The sequence below is a fragment of the Anabrus simplex genome, chromosome 4 (genome assembly GCF_040414725.1).
Source record: "Anabrus simplex isolate iqAnaSimp1 chromosome 4, ASM4041472v1, whole genome shotgun sequence".
NCBI lineage: Eukaryota > Metazoa > Arthropoda > Insecta > Orthoptera > Tettigoniidae > Anabrus > Anabrus simplex.
Genome location: NC_090268.1, coordinates 114,062,003 through 114,082,188, shown reverse-complemented (window position 1 = coordinate 114,082,188; position 20,186 = coordinate 114,062,003).

The window sequence follows — 20,186 nt, the reverse complement described above, 5'->3', positions numbered from 1 at the left end:
ATTCTGATCAGTGTATGAAGTCTGGACTGTTAAACTGTCATTACATTTCGTCTCATTAGGGTCCGATATCGTAGATGTTAGGCCCCTTTAAACAATAAACATAATCAACCTTTTGCCCGATATTGTTATTTTTTGAAGTGTGGGCCCCCTTCCATTTTTCTTCCCTCTGGTCAATGTTAATACAGAATGGTTCCCCGGTTGTACTTCCTCTTAAATCAATGATCACCACCACCACCACCACCACCACCACCACCACCACCACCACCACCACCACCACCACCACCACCATCGTGTTCAGCCAACACCGAAACTGATTCTGTTTGCTCCGTCCACTCTACGTTAACTTCGGGAGGTGGCGTAGAAAAAGGAATTATACAGGTTGGGTCTCACCAGCGTGGCAAAAAAAAAACTAGGAGGTGATTCGGTAAGTGATAGCGAAGATTATTAAGCCAAGATGTATAGTCCGGTTCACTATATTCTTTGTACCACAACTGCATGCTGCTATGACAGCAATTTTGCATCCAGGCCTGCATCTGATGATGCTAGAGTAACTGTTTAGTCCTCAGTAACACTCACAGTATACACAATGTAAGTGTAAGTGTGAAGAGTGGGTGTGTACGAGATTTTTACGTTCTGCAACTTCCCGGCAGAAAGTTGATGAGCGCACTTTGTTTAACAGGGTCTACGCTGGAATTGTTCCGAACATTTTGGAGATGAAGATTATCAACGAGATTTAAAGTCAGTGCTACTTCAGTTAATCCCCAGAAGAAAGATGAAATCAATGCTGTTCCACATTTGAAGATACCATGCCATAAAGGTATCCTAGAGGCCGAGTTTCAGTGAATACAAGAGCGATAAAAATGACTAAAAAGGAATAAACAGGAAAGAAAAAATAAATTCCACTGATGCTACAGATCAGTGTGTTTGATAATATTATGTAAGCCGGGCTGAGTGGCTCAGACGGTTCAGGCGCTGGTCTTCTGACCGCAACTTGGCAGGTTCGATCCTGGCTCAGTCCCGTGGTATTTGAAGGTGCTCAAATACGTCAGCCTCCTGTCGGTAGATTTACTGGCACGTAAAAGTACTCCTGCGGGATTAAATTCCGGCACCTCGGCGTCTCCGAAAACCGTAAAAGTAGTTAGTAGGACGTACAGCCAACACCATTCTTATTGTTATTATTATTATTTAATATTATCTAAAACATACTAGCATTATTCTTTATGCATAACACTCCTCTGTTTATTGTTTATGAAAGGAGGTTTAAATGTTCTGTATATGAAACAATCGCTAATATTGTTTTTATTAATTTTTTCTATCTATTTATTTACACAACTCAGTATACCCACAAGACAGTTTTTTTTTTTTGCTAGCGGGTTTACGTCGCACCGACACAGATACGTCTTATGGCGACGATGGGATAGGAAAGGCCTAGGATTTGGAAGGAAGCGGCCGTGGCCTTAATTAAGGTACAGCCCCAGCAATTGCCTGGTGTGAAAATGGGAAACCACGGAAAACCATCTTCAGGGCTGCCGACAGTGGGATTCGAACCCACTATCTCCCGGATGCAACCTCACAGCCACGTACCTCTAACCGCACGGCCAACTCGCCTGGTCACAAGACAGTAATAATAACATTAAAATTACAATATTTAAAATATAAGAATGTGATAGGGCCTATAAATTTTCAAACCCCCGTAGGTGTGGATTAAGATGGTGAGTTATCAATTCGTGTATTCAACGTACCATTTCTTCCTCTTAACAATGTTACAACCTTTTATATAGACTATATTAATACTTCAGATTAGCTCAGTGGCTTAGCTGCTGGCTTTCCACCCGGAAGGCTGAGGTTCTAACTCCGGTTTATCCTAAAGGGTCACGACACATCAGGGAGGGTATCTGGTCTTAAATCCCCGGCTCCAGTGACCCAAGAAACAAGTGGGATAAGCTGAAGAAAGTTTCATCTGATTAATATTTCAGAAGCGCTACCTGCATCACATTGCATTTGATCTCATATTATTACTCTGATATAACTCAGTAGCGCAACGTCTTGTCTGAAGTGGTGTTAAACTGTCGACAGCCCTGAAGAAAGTTTTTCATGGCTTCCCATTTTCATACCCGGAAAATGCTGGAGATGTACCTTAATGAAAATCATGGTCGCTTCCTTCCAACTCCTAGCCCTTTCCTATTCCATCGTCGTCATAAGACCTACCTGTGTCCGTGCGACGTAAAGCAACGTGCAAAAAAGAAGACTGTCAACGAAGTTCTCTCATCTTTGACTTGTGGCTAGACACGGAATTGCTCGGTGTGTGTTACTTCAAACAGAAGACAAGGCGCTGTGATATGCCTGCGTTCAGATGTAATCACAGACGGCTGAGCGTGGTGGGGAGACCTGCCCGTGGTACTCGAACTAAAAGTTCAAGTACCTTGTGACTTCCATTAGCACGCGCAAGCTTCACATCGCCTGCTAGAGACAACGCAACGCGATGCACCTTCACTTCAAACTGGATAAACTGTAATTATAGTTAAATGTTCAGCAGTACCACCCCACCGACAGTAACCGGATTTATGTCTGTCTACTCTAGTCTCTTTTATTGTGACCAATAGCAGATGACTCTTGACGTATATATCCCCCCCCCCCAATGTTGGTGAAGGCGGTAAAATAACACCTACGGTAACCCATGCCTGTCGCAAGAGGAGACTAAAAGGTCCCCAGGGTTCTTTATTTTGGAGCTTGGGTTGGTGACCACGGGGCCCTTGGCTGAGTTCTGGCATTGCTTCCACTGACTTGTGCCAGCTCCTCACCTTAATCTATCCTACCCGACCACCTTAGAGCATTCGAGACATATAGTGTCTTTCATTTACGCGCCTCTCTTGGCCCTTGCCACTTTTGTCCAATACATTCATTTCTCGAAGTGTCGAAACCCTTCCATTTTCCCCTCTGATTTGTGTTATATACAGAATGGTTGCCTTGTTGTACTTCCTCTTAATAATCACCACCACCACCACCACTTGACCAATAGCATGCTTGCTTTGTTAGTGACAGTCCACGTGGAGTACTCCAAAAGCTTGCCGGTCCTGAAGCCGGCTCGCTTCCCAGGTCTCCAGTGTTGCACAGCTGCACAGTTCTGTCCAGTCTCGCTGCTCGCTCTCAGTGTTTAAGTAGTTGAAACAGAGTTAATAACGCTGTGTCTCTAGCTGGGGAAATCCTGGCACCCCGCAGGCAAGGAATGTAAACGCAGCCGGCCAGCTAGGCTTCAAAAGCGTACCGGTAGTTAACGAGGAAATTGCAAGGACTAAAACAGTAGTAGTGATTGCACCATACTTCTCCGGTTACAAGCCCCAGTCACCTTCCTGGATTTGGCCATGGAGGAATGACTGACTCATCCTACATACTGTACATACACTGGCATAGCAGTATTTAAAGGTAATAGTCGGTGGCGACACCGTACTGTGACGTCTTCGAAGTGCCCAGACCTTTATCAGGTGTGATCCTACATCTCGAGAGTGAGTGTAAAAACCGTCTGTGATGGACATGGCAAGGCGACGAGAATGGGGCCATGTTATGCATCACTAGACCAAGCGCCATTTCGTAAAAATCAGGATGTGTGCGCATTCTGGTGAGAAACAATGAACTTAAATGGACAAAAATCACCGTATATGTCCTAGTAACGGTTGCCTTAAAATATATGAAAAATCTAAGTGCCAATTTTCCTATGTTTGATTTTGTGTTTTGCATCACGAAACCAAAAGCGATAAGCCAATGTTTAGTAATGCAACAGTAGACCAAGCGCCTTTTACCGGTCTGTGGTCTAATGATGCTAAACGAAACAGGTGGCTGCACTGGTTCACAACAGACCAGACAACATCAACTGTGTAGTGTTTACTAACCTACTATGTTGTTACTGTGCATGTTTACATGGTAAACGATTGTGCTGTCGTATTTCCTACATTGTGGTACCAGTAATGGAGGCTATCAGAGCAAGAACCGAACGCATTGTTACAAATGCAATAAGGATTTCCAATAACTATGAGGTTTTACTGGTAAGAAAACAAACGTTTCCTTTCTATGTTAACCTCCAAACAACTTTACAAACAGAAACGTTATTTATAGATTTGTTGTTAATTTAATGGTTGAAGTAATTAATTAACAGGCGCTCCTTTTAATGTATAGTGGTGAAGGGATGAAAATGTATCAAGTTTAAGGTGTATACGTTAATTAAACGAAATTACACATAACCTATATCATAGCCCTAGTAGTTCTGAAAAATAGCACGTATTGGATTTATAATAAAGTGTTTTGTCGTATCCCGGCCAACAGGTGAGACGCCGAGCGGTGAGTGGAATCACCTGATGGCTAACAACAGTACTAAAAACGAAAGGGATATAAGATGGTAATTTATAGGCGTTAGGTAAGTTGGTTGTTAAGAGTTGAAACTCATATGATTTCCTATATATGTGCGTATATTGACAGATGATGTACAAAGAATATACACGTACAATTGAAGTCGGTCACGTATTGTGACGTACCGGAACTAGCCTTCCTCAGAACGGCTACTCCAAGTAAATGCAAGTGGACTCTAAAGCATTAGAGTACCACTGAAATTTTAAGCGATGTTAAAAACAGAGTATCGTGAAATCTCACAGAGATTCCTCAAGCTTTAAGTTGCCAACTACGATAAAACCCAGAAGAACTCGGGCTTAAGTCGAGAATCAAAGTATGAATGGTGAATACCAAGTGTTAGCACCACCGTTCAACCTGATCTACTAAGAAATATTCTAAGTAGCGAGACCGCTTGGAGAATTGATCGCAACTCTCTAACGTGAGCGGAAGGCAAGGCTCCCAAAGCGAAGACTAATGCAATAAGACGCTTGTTCCTTCAATTACATACGTATTTAAAGGGACTAGCAATATGATATGAGGTTCTCCCCTCCTCTCAGATAAAGCCTTACTGGCTTACTATTGGTGCTACCACCTCCCCCATGTATCTCAAATCCCACACTATGCACGTGGCAATATTTATTAACATGAACTTGACTTCTCGCCCTTAAACCTATGCTCATAAAATAACTTCCCCATTTCTAATACTTGTCATCATAAACATGACACTGCGTCCCGTTTCACTTAATTGGGTCGCCCATTAATTTTAAGTATCGTATCCTTCAAACTACCCCCATTTTCTTGCCATCTCCAGACGACAGGACGTGACTTTTTAGATTTGTCCGTATCGACTTCCTCGTGAGACCTCTTGACCTCACACAACTCTGTTTTTAACTGTCATTCTATATCACCCCCAACACATGGCTGCTTCGACAGCAAGGCCAGTGGATTGAGTTACCAAAATAATCACTATGTATTACTTATGTGCTGCTACTTGATGAAGGTTCGTGTCCCTGGACATGACACCTCCCCCCTTAGGAAAGAAACTAGTTGCCACACATGCAACTGGTTTCCACCTGAGTACACGTACATACAGGTTTAATTACCGCATGTACCTTACATGGCACATTACATTTTAGCAATATTACATTACATTTCATAGATACACTTCAACTTATTACATTTTGACATTAATACAATTCTCTTTACCCTTCATACAATTAATGTTCATAATACATTTCACATTACAATTAACATATTCTTTCACAGTAAACCATATTGCATTAATACATTTCAATTCATATATTCCACAGTACATGTAGTACTTAATATAACATAGTTTAGATTTAACATCTAATACATATCAATTTATATGTTTCACAGTACATATAACATTTCATTTTTTTATTTCACAGTACTGATATAACTCATTTACATATTACATTTCACATTTTTCATTTCACATTTTACAGTGATTAATACATATCAATTTATATATGTCACAGTACATATAACACTTCATTTTTTTCATTTTACAGTACTTAATATCACTCATTTACATTTCACATTTTTTTATTTCACATTTTTTTATTTCACATTTCACAGTAATTAACACATATCAATTTATATATGTCACAGTACATATAACACTTCATTTTTTTCATTTTACAGTACTTAATATCACTCATTTACATTTCACATTTTTTTATTTCACATTTCACAGTAATTAACACATATCAATTTATATACTTCACAGTACATACAACTTTACCTTCCAGCCTTCTCTGGTCGGTTTTTACTTCCGTACCAAACTCTTGGAATGGCCGGCTTCGAGATTGCAATAGCAACTCGGTTCCCCTGACTATACTTCTTGAGTAAGTCTTACAAACTTGTGCAGTCACTGCTGACACATTATCCGTACCAAACTCATAGGAATGGACGCTTGGACCGTGCCTCTCTCGACACGTCCGAACTGTGCCTCCTTAGGCCAGTCTCACAAATTTTTGTGCAGTCATTACTGACACATAACCCGTACCAAACTCATAGGAATGGACGCTTGGGTCTTGCCTCCCTCGGCAAGCCCGAACTGTGCCTCCTTAGGCCAGTCTCACAAATTTTTGTTCAGTTATTACTGATACATTACCCGTACCAAACTCATAGGAATGGACGCTTGGGTCTTGCCTCCCTCGACAAGCCCGAACTGTGCCTCCTTAGGCCAGTCTCATGAAATTTTACCTTAACATAAGGTTGCCTGTTCGACTCTGCCCTTTGGCAAGTCTTTTTTTTTTCGTACTTTAACAATTTTAAAGTTACATTTGTTACATTACAGCCTTAACACTGTCTTACTAGTGATTCATTACTTATACAATGGTCATTGAAATTTTTACTTTACTAATGTGGTTACGCTCCCTCTTTATTGCCTCCTTGGCTCTCTGATGAGAGACCTTTCATTAAGCTCTATACTGGAAGTAGTAAGATCTGTCATACTTCTACCCCTGCGCTCATTTACGCGCTTACCTCTTACATACTCCTGTCTATCAAAGTGCACTGTAACGTCCTCGTCTGAACAATGTGAGTTAGGACCATTAATTATAGTTTGGCGGATACATACCTTTCCGCAACACTCATCTCCTAGCTCTGACAGTTTATGAGCAAGTGCAAATCTTTTGCAACATCTTTTGCAACAACAGCAGGAACATAATAATAACAAAATAACAGCAATTGTTCCTCCACCTATATAAGACAGAAAATTCAACTTATCCAATTTATGATTTTGCTTTAATTCATCCTCCTGTTCAAGTATTAATTTTTCAACTGCCTCTACTTTATGACTTGCTAATTTTAATTCCTCTGCATGGTGAAGCACATTTACCAACGGTATCTTTCCTTCATCCTGCAATTGACTCAATTTAGTGTTAATTCCTAAATGATCGCAACAGTCATACTGTAACAATAGATCAGGTACAAACCCTTGATCTTTGGTACTATTTGTTTTAATTACATTTGAAGATTGAATTTTTGATTTTGGCCCAAAGGCCGTACATCTATTAAACATTGTTATTATTCCTGTACCTGTTAACTTAGCATCACTTGTGTGCAGCTCTTGACATACTACTGTTATTTTTACCTCCTGTGGAGCGATATAAATCCACTTATTTTCTCTTAAGGGAAACCACATTACTTCTTGTACTCTAATTACATTTTTTTGACAATCTTGTGGCATAACCTGTGCCCCTGTCAACAATTTTACTGCACATTCCTCATGTGAATGAGCTAGTTTGATAGCAAACTCTTGTTTGCATACCTTAAGTTTATCACTCAACCTCTTACAATTATTAATTTGATTTTCAGTTAACATTACATAATTTTGCCTGTTCTGGTCCAAAAGAATAAATTCATTTTCACTATTAATAAAAACAAAGTTTCCTATCTCACCATTCACTCTTGTTGGGAATGGTATAACCTTAATAAGATCATATTTTACCTTATCTACCAAAGGTACCTGTACAATGTAACCAAGTATTTCTTTAGTAATGAACACTTCAATCTCTGCTATTCTAGTTATTAAATAGCCATAAGCCAGTCTCAACTCAACAGGTAATGTCATTCCTGGTGGGAAATTATTCTGTGCCTTTGAAAACGACTTTATTATATCACTAGGACTTATAATCTGAGGTTGTAAGACTCCCTTTTGAGCCAACATTATTCCATTTAACAGAATCTCATAATGATCTTTTAATTGCGCTAAGAATCCTTGCGTGTCAATTAAATGCCTATTGACCGCGATTTCAATCTCCGTTCTCCTAAATGCGCTTTCTATTTGCTCAGTCTCATCCTTCAGATATCCCCGTATTGTTGCTATATTATCGCTTAATTCTTTTTCGTTCTTAGCGACGTCATACAATGAGCTATTCATTGATTGTAACGTACTTTTTACTACAATCATCTGTTCTTTCGCGACTTTTAACATCGACAAATTCTCTGATTCAAGATCCTTAATGTGACTTTGATAATAGGCTGCATCCTGCGAATCTAAGGTTCCGAATAAAATTTTAGCAATACTTCCTACAAAATTAAGAACTCCTCGCTTCATTCTATTTTGATCTGAATTTTCCTTCTCCTCAGTCTTAGTTGTTTGTCTTATTAATTCACGCAAATTTTGAGTTTTATTTAATTGCATAATTAAAAGCTTTACCTCATTCTCACACGTATATGTTAAATTTACTTCCAGTTCTGAACACAATCTCATGGTTCTCTGAATGTATTTCTTACCAACATTATACGCATCATTTAACGCTTCTAAATTTACATAAGTTACTACCTTCCATTCAGTGTTATAGAGTTGAACTTCACCTAGCTTGTCGAAATAAACCCCTGGGGTGGACTCATATGGTTGGAGCTGGAAATCAATTGCCTTTCCTCCTTTCGTAAATATCGCCATCACTGCGATCGCCGCTGCTATCAGCGCCATTGACCTGCAAGTAACAGATTTGTGTTACCTTGCGTTGCCTATAATTTATTACTGGTTGTTCACAATGTATTTACATACAATTTTCCTTCTCATTTAAATATATAACTTTAATCGGTTACTGTGTACTGTAACGCACTTCCCTCGCTTATTCATATTCAAAACGCAGTTCACTCCTGAAACTTCCTGTACTGTGTACGGGCCTACAAAGTTTGGACTTAATTTTTTGCTACGACCTCGCCTTACTGAATCATTTCTTAAAAGAACTTGGTCTCCTATCTTAAACGTTACTTCGTTTATTCTTGTATCATACTGGACTTTATTTTTCAACTTGGTTTCTATTAGAGTTTTACGTGCTACCTCGTGACTTTCTCTAAGCCTTCGAGCTAATTCCTCCACATAGCTTTCGTGTTCGTTATAATTCTTCTCGTTTGGTTTTCTCTGCAATGTCCCTGGTATATTCGCCTTTCTTCCAAATACTAATTCAAATGGTGTGAAATTAGTTGACGTACTTTTCGTTGTATTGTATACGAAAGTTGCCATTGAAATGAACTTATCCCAATCGTCTTGGGTTCCACATACATAGTGTCTCAAAAATTCAGCTAATACTGCATGAGACCTCTCTAAACTTCCGTTTGACTGTGGCCTAAATGCGGCAGTATGAATCTTCCTAATATTTAATAATCTACATAATTTCTTCATTACTTCGCTCAAAAAGTTGCTACCTTGGTCAGTTAATATTACACTTGGTATTCCAAATGTTCGTACTACATTGTCCATCAATGCCCTTGCAATTGTCTCTGCTTCTTGATTTTTCATTGGCACTGCTACTAAATACTTTGATAACTGATCTTGACACGTTAAAATAAATTTGTTTCCGTCGAGTGTAAGTGGAAGTGGTCCAACCACATCTAACGCTATTTTCTCAAACACAATCTGCGGTGTGTCTGTGATAACCATACTCGCCTTCGTATCTGGCTTCGTAAACTTATTAGTTTGACATGAATGACATGATCGAATGTATTGCTCTACATCTTTCTTCATTCCTGGCCACTCAATATAATCTTTTAACCTAGCATACGTGCGTGTAATGCCTTGGTGTCCTCCAACTAAAGATGCATGAAATTCTTTCATAATCTCTTTCTTTTCATCCTCTGTTAATTTCTCTGTGAATTTCTCATCTGTTTCCATTTCTGAAACTTCTTCCTGTTCAACCTCATCTAATTTGTGTATTCTGCTCAGTGCGTCTGCATTTGTATTTAACTTTCCTTGTTTATAAACAACATCGAAATCGTATTCTGCTAACTTCAATCTAAATTTTAGCAATCTTGAGGTTGGATCTTGCACATTAAATACCCATTTAAGTGGTTTATAATCCGTCACTACAGTGAACTTTCGTCCTAAGACATACGGTCTAAAATACTTTACTGCAAATACAATTCCTAACATTTCCTTTTCTGTTGTTGAATAATTTCTTTCTGCCTTATTCAATACTCTAGATATGTATGCTACTGGCAAATCGCTTCCTACCTTCCCTTGCATCATTCATTTACGGTTCTTCCTCTTTCGATCGGCCCAGTACTTCTTCATCCTTTCGGAGTGGGCTTCTTTACGTTCTCGTGACCAGTTGTTGCCGGTCCGTTTTTTGCTACTTTGATCTTGGAATCCCTTAATTTTGTTGATGATTTTTCTGTATTCCTGTCTGTTGTATACTGCCTGCTGTGATATATTATTTTCCTCCATATCCTCCTTGACCCCTTTAAGCCAGCTAGTTTGTGTCTTCCTGTTCTCCATGTATTCCAGAATTCGCTTGGCTGTTCTCTCTGGTGGCATTCTTTTAATGTGTCCGTAGAAGCAGAGTCTTCTCTTCTTGAAGGATGTTGTGATTTTTTCGGTCCTTTTGTATAGTTCCTCATTTGGTCGCAGTCTAAATTCTTGACCCACTTTCCTGGGCCCTAGTATCTTCCTCAAGATCTTCCTTTCTGTCTTTTCAATGTTATTATTATTATTATTATTATTATTATTTTACTGAATCTCAAAATAATCATATAATTTAATTTCATTTCATAAACATTTAATTCACTTACTTCCGCTGACACATTTGTCATTAATCACATGAACGTCACTGACATACGTTTATATCAAAAATTCCGATATAATGCTGAAAATACTGTGTTTTTCTAATATAATTAGCATAAACACTTAGTTCCATTTACTCCTCTAATTGATCTCATGAACGTCATTTGCATAAATTTATATCAATTGCCTAACACCGAAAATGTGATCTTTTCAATATATTTTCTCTGCTTCAACTTGATAATAGCTATTGGCTAAATCAATTGTCGAGAAATAATTCGCTTTCCCTATTGAGTTACTTAACTCCGTAGTACCTGGTATAGGGTACATGCTACCGATCGTAATCTCGTTTAATTTTCTATCTAAATAAAATCTATCATTACATTCCGAACATATTTCAATTACCCTTTCTCTATCACTCTTTAGCATATGATCTGCTCTAATTAGTTCGATTACTCTTCGAGTTCTCGATTGTGAACATTTCTGTGCGTCACTTTTTTCTACTTTCATTACGTGCGCAATTTCATCTTGTCCTATGTCATACATAGTTTCCGTTCTCGGACATACTGTTATTGCTTTAGCTTCTCTAATTTCTATTTGATGTTTATCACCATTTACTTCTATGAATTCCTCCGTGAAATTAATTACAGAATCCTTCAATAAATCTCTACCTATCAATCCGTCTTGTGACAGCTGAAATTCATCATCTACTACATGCAATTTGCATTGAGATGTTCCCAAAGTTACCTTCGCGGTTCCACACGTGAATAGTGTTCCTTTGCTAACTCCTAGCAATTTTAATCTATCACTTGTATCTATCTTTATTTCCTTCGGTACGCATTGTTTCTTTATTACACTTATTTCTGAGCCTGTATCGATTAAAAATCGAAAAGGTCCGTGTACATCATTTATAGATAGTAAAACTGTCCCTTCATTGTTATTACACTTATTGTGTACTTGGCCTATGTGAACACTTTTAGGACCTATAACCGGCCTTGCGTCATGATCCTGTTCTAGTTTTCCGCCTGCTTGTTCTCGTAACCTTTACCCTTGTAATTAGTGAATTGCTGCGGTTTACTACTTTTACAATTTTTCTCTACATGCCCTGTTCTCTTACAACGTTTACAAACTATTACTCTGCACTCTCGTGAATAGTGCCCTTCCTTATTACAATTGTAACACGTTATTGCCTTAACTTCTTTTGGTCGCATTTTAAGAAAACATGAGGATGCCGAATGTCCTTTCTTATTGCAATTACTACAATATTTATCTCTCCTAACTGATTCACCGTGCTTTTCCTTACTTGAGAGTACGGCCGACTCTTCTTGGGCCGCTACCTCAACTGCTAAACCGAAATCATCCGTAATGTTCCTACTACGGACAATCGTTTGAATGCTTTTATCAATTAATCCTTGTACAAAACATGATATCCCTAACTCTCCTATTAAATTCGCTCTATGAACTTTTGCCTCCGGTTCGACTCTCACCGTGGCAACTTCTTTAAGTTCGCTTACCATTGCATCCATTCTCGAACCCCAAGCTATTACAGATTCATCTTTATTTTGCTGTGCTTTAAACATTTTACATGCGTAGTGATCAATAGTCCTACGCTCTCCATAATTTTCAAACAAAGCTGCCTTCGCTTTTGGCCAGCTCGTTACATCCTGTCTTACTAATAACTTGCTTCTAGCTTCACCCGTTATTCTGGTAAGAACATATTTAAAAAACAGCGGATGTTCATCCGGTTGAACAAATTCTATTGCTGAATCTACATTTGCACAGAACTCTTTCAACCTACTCCGATTTCTCCCGTCAAAAGGATCTCCGATTAACTTGAACGCTTGATTGATATTAATATAATTGTTATCTGAATTATCACTGGCACTTCCCACTTCAGAATTAGACATACTGATTTTGAGTTTGGCTTACCTTACAATATTTGGTCTTCTACTGCGTGCTGATGGTGAGCTGACGACGTGCAGGTACGCCGGGTCGATTGCGTCTTCCTTCCTTGGACTCCTATGAATCCCTCTGCTACTCCGTGGGCCAGCCCTTACGCCTTCTTGGTTCTGCTCTCTGTCTGCTTACGGACTTCTTCTTCCTCCTGCCGACCGCCCCTCAGTCTACTAGGATAGACAGCCGCTGGACTTCTTCTTTCTCCTTCGGACCGCCCCTCAGTCTACTAGGATAGACAGCCTCCGGACTTCTTCTTCTTTCTTCCGACCGCCCCTCAGTCTACTAGGATAGACAGCCGCTTAGGAAACCACCAACGCCTGGTTAAGAGTTAAACAACCCTGGATGGACGTCGAACTCAGGACCAACCCCACAAAACTGACACCAGTTTTTCTTCTCCTGTCGTATCCCGGCCAACAGGTGAGACGCCGAGCGGTGAGTGGAATCACCTGATGGCTAACAACAGTACTAAAAACGAAAGGGATATAAGATGGTAATTTATAGGCGTTAGGTAAGTTGGTTGTTAAGAGTTGAAACTCATATGATTTCCTATATATGTGCGTATATTGACAGATGATGTACAAAGAATATACACGTACAATTGAAGTCGGTCACGTATTGTGACGTACCGGAACTAGCCTTCCTCAGAACGGCTACTCCAAGTAAATGCAAGTGGACTCTAAAGCATTAGAGTACCACTGAAATTTTAAGCGATGTTAAAAACAGAGTATCGTGAAATCTCACAGAGATTCCTCAAGCTTTAAGTTGCCAACTACGATAAAACCCAGAAGAACTCGGGCTTAAGTCGAGAATCAAAGTATGAATGGTGAATACCAAGTGTTAGCACCACCGTTCAACCTGATCTACTAAGAAATATTCTAAGTAGCGAGACCGCTTGGAGAATTGATCGCAACTCTCTAACGTGAGCGGAAGGCAAGGCTCCCAAAGCGAAGACTAATGCAATAAGACGCTTGTTCCTTCAATTACATACGTATTTAAAGGGACTAGCAATATGATATGAGGTTCTCCCCTCCTCTCAGATAAAGCCTTACTGGCTTACTATTGGTGCTACCACCTCCCCCATGTATCTCAAATCCCACACTATGCACGTGGCAATATTTATTAACATGAACTTGACTTCTCGCCCTTAAACCTATGCTCATAAAATAACTTCCCCATTTCTAATACTTGTCATCATAAACATGACACTGCGTCCCGTTTCACTTAATTGGGTCGCCCATTAATTTTAAGTATCGTATCCTTCAAACTACCCCCATTTTCTTGCCATCTCCAGACGACAGGACGTGACTTTTTAGATTTGTCCGTATCGACTTCCTCGTGAGACCTCTTGACCTCACACAACTCTGTTTTTAACTGTCATTCTATATCACCCCCAACACATGGCTGCTTCGACAGCAAGGCCAGTGGATTGAGTTACCAAAATAATCACTATGTATTACTTATGTGCTGCTACTTGATGAAGGTTCGTGTCCCTGGACATGACAGTTTTATTAAAATGAATTAACTGAAATTAAGACACTTGTTTGTTTGTATGTAAATTCTTATGCATTTCACGTTTCTTTTGATTGCTAGGAAAGAGATCAGACATCGTTACAGAAGGACAGCGCATCTTCTCAAGTATTGGAATGCAGTAGTAAGGGTAATTGTTCGTCTTCAAACTCGGATATTCTAACGAAAGATGTATATTCAAACGATAATATGGACCTTACTAAACTAGTGCCTGTTACTATGGAGTCACTTTTGCCAGGTGCGCTGAGCAGTTTTTCATCTCTTTCTAATGACACATCGCAAGATTGGTCGTCAGCTTTATGTGACGAATTTGGCATGCAAAGAGACTTGAATAACTGCGAACTGAGTGCACGTGATATGAGTACCAATTCAGAAGGTAATAAGTTAGGTTTATTATCCAATAATGAAACTCATGCTGAGCACAATAGTGATTTATACAATCAAGACAACTGCAGTGAAACTGAACAGTGTGAAATTATTGAACTGTCTTCGGAACAGTTACACATCAAACCTGTTGAGACACGTACTTCCCTTACTGAAACAAATAAAAGTAATGATTTGAATGTAAGTGTAGTAGTGGGTACTGAAACTGATGATGGGACATACTGTCACATAATTCATAAAGCAAATGAATACTGCAGGTCCTGCAGTAACCAAGTAGAAAGAGACAAAAAGCCAATGAAGCAAACCTACAGCAGCCTTTGGATTCTAATGATGTGGAAAATACCAATATTGAACTGGAAGACCAAAAAGGGGAAGAAAACGTAAGTATGAAAACCAAAACCGAGAGACAAGAAAAAGACTTTGCATCCAAAACAAAGATTATTTTACCCAAAGAAATGTGTTCAAAGAATGTAAAGAGTTCCGTCATTACATTTGCCCATGTAAATGTTTGGAAATAGTGGGTAAGGAAAATGCCAGAAACGAATTTGACAAGTTTTACAGTGTCGAATCACATGACGCCCAGCGTGCATTGATTTGCTCAATGGTTCAAGAGTGTGAAATAAAAAGAAAAAGAGTAAAAACATCAACCAGAAGGAAATGTAGTAGATTGTACAAACTGTGTGGGGTGGTTGTGTGTAAAATCTTTTTACAGACATTGAGGATTTCAAGTTGTAAAGTGAATAATGCTTTGAAACATATGAAACGCTCGGAAGGAGTTCGTGATTGTCGTGGGGTAGGTGGCGGACACAATAAACTTGATGATACGCGTGTACAAGAGGTAATAAAACATATTAACAAATTTCCCAAATATAAGTTTCATTACAGAAGAGCAAATACCGAGAGAGAATTTCTTTCAGAAGATACAACAGTGGAAAACATGCATAACTTGTACAGTGAAGAAGTAACTAAACCAGTAAGTTTGTCTTCTTATAAAAAAAAAAATTTGAACAAATTCAACTTGTGTAGAAAAATACTGAAGAAAGATACGTGTAATATGTGCGATCGATTAGAAGTTGAAATGAAGCATTCTGCGGATAACATAAAGCTCCAAACTTTGAAAGAAGAAAAAGATTTACATTTGGAAAAGGCACAAAAGGCACAGGCAAAGAGGAAGGAAGACATGCTTGCAGCCAAGGAACAGCCTGATTTGGAAACTTTGTGTTTCGACTTAGAGAAAACTTTGCCTCTACCTAAGATTCCTACTAGCATTGTATATTATAAAAGGCAGTTATGTGTCTATAATCTAGGTATTCACAGTGGCAAGGACAACAAAGGCTACTACTATGTCTGGATTGAGAGTGAAGCTGGTCGCGGAGCTCAAGATATTGGCAGCTTCCTTCAGAAACACATCCAAGAAAATGTAGTTCTGCAAAGGAACTTATTCTTTGGTCGGACGCATGTGGGGGCCAAAATCGAAACATGAAAATAGTTTTAATATTTAAAACGATTTTGGAAACTCACCCCACGCTAGAAAAGATTACTTTGCGTTATGTTCTCCCAGGGCACAGTTTTTAGCCCAACGACAGCGATTTTGGAGACATAGAGTGCGCGCTGAAGCTACAACAACTGTTGTACACTGTGAATGACTATATGAATGTGATGAAAGTATGTCGTAGAAAGAATGCTCTGGTTGTTCACAGAATGGAAAAGAAAGAATTCTTTGGAACACAAATGCTGGGAAAACAGATAACAAACCGTAAAGTTGACATGGAAAATCGCAAAATAAACTGGCTGAAAACGAGAGAGCTTGAAATCAGAAAAGACAAACCTCTAAGCATTTTCATGAGGAGTGACTTTGACCAGGACACTGGAGTTGAAGTAAGTATTCAAAGGAAAGAAAGGAAAGGAAGACCTTCTGCGCAACCAGTTCATTTGAGTGAACACTTAATTCAACTTTGGCAAGGAGGGAAACCAATTTCAAAACCTAAACTTGAAGACTTGAAGTCTCTTCTGCCGCTGATTCCAGAAGATGCCAGACCAATGTATCGGTCTCTTTTCACCGATAATAGTGTGGAAGACGACATCGATGGGTTCAATGGACAACTTGACTTCGAAATAGAAAGTGAATAATGACAGATTTTGATTTAATTTATGTTTCTTTCTTAAATTTTGTTTAGTTACTGACCAGTATTGTGTTTCATGCTAATTAGTGAAAAAGACTTCCAATGGCACCTTTTAATTTTAGGGGTTTTGTTTATGTTTATAAGATTCATCAAGTATTTTTCACTATAATTCATTTTTACAGTAATGTGATTCAAGCCAGGTAATAAAAAACTTTTAAGTGTAAAATACATAATGTCAGGGTTCATTTTGGATTTGTTGTTGTCTTGTACGCTTTATTATTTCCATTTTTATTCAGTTGTTTTACATTACATTACTACGTTTTTTGCCAATTAGTAAAGAATAAAGTACTTTTCATTGTAAAATTGTGCGTGTTATTGGTATTTCCTCAGACTACATGTAAGAAAAGGAATTTCTACAAAACAATCTTGAGAGCAAAAATAACCGACTTATTTCATAATTCCATAACGTTAAATTGTAGATTCCACAAATGATTTGTATCTTAGGTAATGTAATTTACAACTTCATTTACAATTATGTGTCCAATATAGTGAAATGATTATTTATTTCTTGAACTGTAAATTTCAGAAACATCGTGCAGTTTACTTATGCTTTATCACAGAATAGTCCTAATGCACTGTTTAATTACGCATAACGCGACCAAACGACGTAAACGTCACTTAGTCTGTTGATGCAAAACAAAAATGCACAATCAAACAACAAACGTATATATACTAACCGCCATTTTATTTATTTTTAGCGTTGTTCGACAAGTAATTAGGTTGAGGTTTTACAAAGGAGTTCAAAAATAATAATTCTTACTTATTGCAAAAAAATTGGGCAAATTTAACAACAAATGGATTTTTAGCCGACTGGAAACTTTGAGCTCAATTATCTCAGAATGGTGTTTTGGCGCTTGGTCTAGTGATGCATAACATGGTCCAATTATCGTCTGGCTAGAATTGTCCGTGGTAACACGCAAGCTACACTGGCTCAAATCATATCGACACTCAATGCAGGAGATACCAGGCGCATATCCAGCAGGTATGTGGAAGCAGTAAACTACCACAGTGCCTCTCCTGGGTGCACAACGTTACTAATTGGACCCTAAAACAGCGTTTCCCAGACTTTTTATGTCTGAGGCACTCTTACCATATCAAAATCATGTCCAACGACCCCTATTCAAAGGACATAACACTGAATTCAGTGAACAAGAAACAGTATTTTGTAATGTTACCATGTTTGTTTGTATTCGTATAATTTAGGACTAATATTTACTTTCCTTTAAATTTAAATGGAACTTCATTTATATGAAGATATTTACACATGCATAGAAATTGTAAAACATTATGACACTTGGCTAATAATTCCAACAGTCTGGATCTGGAAACTTACTCGAGAAATTCACTTGGTAGACCTGTTGGATCAATGGGACGAAAGATCTGTTTTCTAAAGACCAAGCGTTTTACAAACGTAGTCACCCGAACCGAAGATCATCCTTAACATTAGTTTGGTTTCTGTACTTCGTTTTCATTTGTGTGAGAGCAGAAAAGGTACACAGGCATGTTATCACGAATAGCATTAAACGCAGGATTTCCTTTCTAGACATAGTAGGATACAGGTGATGTCATGGACCCAAAAGTCGATCAGAGACGTGGAGTAGTTATACAAGGTCTTCACAAGATACAGCCAACTTGTACTACCATTTATCGACCATGAATTACATATACTGTATGTAAATTATACAACAGTGTTTGTTCCTAAATTTAGAATAATTATCTATGAATTGTGTGTGTACAATAACATTTCATTCTTGGAATACTTACAACTTAAATTATTATTCGGGACCCGTTGGATTATCGTCGCGGCTCCTCAAGCGTCTGCGGACCACAGTTTGGAAATGGCTCCTCTAGAGGACTGGCGACATGTAGCTTGGTCCGATGAGTCACCGTTCCACTTGATTCCAGCTCATGGGTGAGTTCGGATAAGGCGCAAGGCCCTTGCAGCCATTAACTGCGTTGTCAACAACGCACCATACAGGTGGTAGCTACAAAAAGGTGTGGGGTGTGTTCACGTAGCATGGTTGAATCTGCTGTTCTACCTGAACAGGTAGTGCGTGACTGCTACGTTGAACTGCTTGGCGACCTCTTGCAGCCCTTCATGGACTTCACGTAGCCCTGCAAAGATGATATATTCCAGCAAGATAATGCACAATGTCATCGGGCCTATGTTGCCCAGAAATGATCCGAGGAGCGTTCTGGTGAGTTTCAAAGAATACTGTAGCCACGTTGTTCGCCTGATATGAACCCGCCGATCATTTTGGGTTATGGTGGTGTGGTACATTGAAACCCAAGATCCAGCACCTACAAATAGCAGGAAGCTGTGGGTAGCTATTCAAACGGATTGGGTCAGAATCTTTCCAGAGGTGTTTCTTCTACTTGTGCAATCGATGCCACGAGTTGCTCCACATGGTCGAGCTACAGCAAGGCCTTCACGACATCAGACCTCTTTCCCATGAATTTTGTCAAGTCAGTGTGTGAGAGTTGTACTACCGTGTCCAACTATCGGTTGACGTTCCGTAAGGGGAAAGGATTACATTCGATATAAAGGTAGAAAAGATGGCAATAAAGTTTTTGTGAAAATAATGTCATAATAACCAACAACCGGTTGGCCATGCGGTTAGAGCCGCGAACCTCACTGTCGGCAGCCCTGAAGACGGTTTCCCGTGGTTTTCCATTTTCACACAAGGGAATTGCTGGGGCTGTGCCTTAATTAAGGCCACGGCCGCTTCCTTCCCACTCATAGCCATTTTCTGTCCCATCGTCGCCATAAGACCTATCTGTGTCAGTGCGACGTAAAGCAACTTGTAAAAAACAACAACATATATTTGACATGAAACAGACTCTTTGAATGTTACGTTAGAAAAATATCTCGGTCGATCTAACAGACTAAAAGGAATTAGAATGGAATCTTTTTAATAGAAAAATGTTATTAATAGAATCTCTGAATTAAAATATATCTGTCATTAGGATTTCGAACGCGTTCCAGCTTTCATCGTTATTCACAAGAAGACATATAACTCCACTTTTGATTTTTGAATTCTCAAATAAATTGCTGTCACAGTGCAGAGGAGAAGAATACGAAGAAAGAATTAAGATACACTGCCTGACAAAAAAATTGAAGCACCCAGAAAGGGAGGAGGAAACGAAATGAAATTTCATGTGTTCAGAGGGTGTGTGATGTTTTTTCAGTGATTACTAACTCGAGTCGAATTTAC